The following is a 2,500-nucleotide window of genomic DNA, read 5'->3' on the forward strand; positions in this document are numbered from 1 at the left end:
GCGCATTGCGGGGTTGTAGGATTCCGATCGTTGCTTTATCCATTGCAAGAATTGCTTCCGTTGCTGGGACTAATTGTCTTGTCGCTCTGGTCGGCCGGCTGGAGCGCTTGGCCTCTGCGCGCCGTGTGGGGCGGGAAAGGCATGGCGGGGAAGTGGCCTTTGCCTTTGATTTTGGTGTTTTATTTACTAGCTTCTCCCTCTCCTCTCCTCTCTTATCCTCATCCCCCTCTCTCTCCCTCTCTCTCTACTCTACCTACTTGCCCCTACTCTCCCTCTCCTCCTCCCCTTCCCCTTCCACCTCTCCCCCTCACCCTCCCTGCCTCCCTCTAACCCTACCTACCTCCCCTTCCCCCTACCCCCTCCCCCTACCCCCCTCTCTCGCCTTCTGTCTCTTCTTCCTTTCCGCTCCCCCACATTTCCCTCTCCCTTCGCCTTCCCCTCTCCATCACCTCCAAACGCAATGGTTCCCGCCCGCCAACGGAAGCCCAAAACAAGAGCCAAGAGAGTCACCCAGCGCGATCGCCCTCAGGACCAGTTTCTCACGACCGCGGTGTCAGCTGAGTCCGTCCTTGACTCACCTGGGCTAAGGGGGGAGGGCGGGGGAGGGGAAGGGGGAGTGGGAGGAGAGAGTAGAGAGGGGAGTAGGGCGACAGGTATAGGTCACCACTGTGTATAGTGCGCGGCGTGGCGTTTCGTTTATTTTTTTATGGGACTGTGTGCTTGCTCGGGGAGGTATCTGTGCCCATCCATCCTGAGAGGGAGGGAGAAAGCGAGAGCAAGAGAGCGAGAGCATGAGAGCGAAAATGAGAGCGCGGGCGAGAGAACGAGAGGGAGCTGTATCTGTTACGTATATTCTTGTCATGCAAGTCCTAAGGAGCCGCGACTTCCGTTTTGGGCCAGGTAATAAGCGTAATTGGGTGGCATCCGCGTACCCGGGGACGCAGGTGCCCCCTCCCTCCCGCCCGCGCTTCCGCTGCCTCGGTGGATCCCTCCCGCCCTCTCTCTCCTCCTTCTTGATTACTTCTCTCCCTTGTTGCTTCCCTCTTATTCCCGTTGCCTCCATCCGCCCGCGTTTCGTCCCTCCCGCCCGCGATAGTTCTCTTGCACCGCCCTTTCGCCTCTCGGATCTGGTGTCTCTCCGATCGACTGTGTCGCTCTTGCCTTGATGTCTAGAATTACTTAGAAGATGATTTTGAAAGTTGCTTGGCCAGACCAGCGAAGGCCGTGATGTTTACTCGTTTGTGCATGATCGTCTGGGAAAGACTGATCTAAAAATCCTAGCTGGAAAATAAAATGGCAGCTGGTTATGTCGTTGAGGGAAGATTTCCGAACAACAGTGATATTCTGATAGTTTACATAGTGCGTGTGTGTGTTTTAGTGTGTATGTATGAGGGTGCTTGCGGGAGTCTATGTATGTATACATACAGTCACGCACACAGACAACAGAAGTGTAAACATATATTTCTTTTAATGTATTTGTGTTTACGCGGCGGTTGTGGCTGGTCACGTGACACGCGGATGATGGACGAGCTGCGGCGTCCTCTCGGGAGGCACCGAGTCTTGGAAAGCACGGGTCTCGCTCGTCTTTCGGTTTTATTCATTTGTGTTGTTGGTTTCTGTCTCTCTCTCTCTCTCTCTCTCTCTCTCTCTCTCTCTCTCTCTCTCTCTCTCTCTCTCTCTCTCTCTCTCTCTCTCTCTCTCTCTCTCTCTCTCTCTCTCTCTCGCTCTTTCTCTCTTCTCTGTATCTCTCTCTCTCTTTTTTCTCTTCTCTCTCTCTCTCTCTCCTCTCTCTCTCTCTCTCTCTCTCTCTCTCTCTCTCTCTCTCTCTCTCTCTCTCTCTCTCTCTCTCTCTCTCTCTCTCTCTCTCTTTCTCTCTCTTTTTCTCTGTCATTCTCTTTTTCTCTCTTTCTCTCTTTCTCCCTCTGTATCTGTTTCTTTCTGTCTCCCTCCCTCCTTTCGTTCCTTCCTCCCCCCCCCCCCTATTCGTGGAACCAGCGCTCATGGAATCGCGTGTATATGTGCGGGGGGAGGGAGCTTGCTTGAGAAATACGGACCACGGTCTTGAGAATCCTCCTGAGTGAGTGGTCGCTTGTCAGAGTTTGGCGCTTTGGGGTCCGTATTCTCCCCCAACCCCTAACCTCCCCTCTTATCGATAAACCTTACCTTCCCCCCCTACCCATTTCTGTTTTTCCCACTTTTCTGTTGCTCTTTTTATCTCCCCATTCCCTCATTTTACCTCTCTTTTCCTCCTGTTCCTCCATGATTTATATTTTCCTCTTTTCCCATTCTCTATCTCCGTCTCTCTCTCCCTACCTCCCTTCCCCCTTCCTCCCTCCCTCTCCCTCTATACCTCCCTCTCCCCCCCTCTATACCTCCCTCTCTCCCTCCCTCTCCCCCCCTCTATACCTCCCTCTCTCCCTCTCTCCCTCCCTTTCTCTCTCTCCCTCCCTTTCTCTCTCTCTCCCTCCCTTTCTCTCTCTCTCCCTCCCTTTCTCTCTCT

General features: G+C 53.6%; 1 protein-coding gene across 1 annotated transcript in view; it reads left to right on the forward strand.

The window, feature by feature from the left end:
• The window catches only part of ttv (exostosin glycosyltransferase 1 ttv), a 402,552-nt gene that overhangs the window by 8,354 nt on the left and 391,698 nt on the right, over window positions 1-2,500 (forward strand). The gene's annotated exons all lie outside the window — the stretch shown is intronic.

The sequence above is a fragment of the Penaeus japonicus genome, unplaced genomic scaffold (genome assembly GCF_977035675.1).
Source record: "Penaeus japonicus unplaced genomic scaffold, GWHDUDI00000001_assembly GWHDUDI00000037, whole genome shotgun sequence".
NCBI classification, from domain to species: Eukaryota; Metazoa; Arthropoda; class Malacostraca; order Decapoda; family Penaeidae; genus Penaeus; species Penaeus japonicus.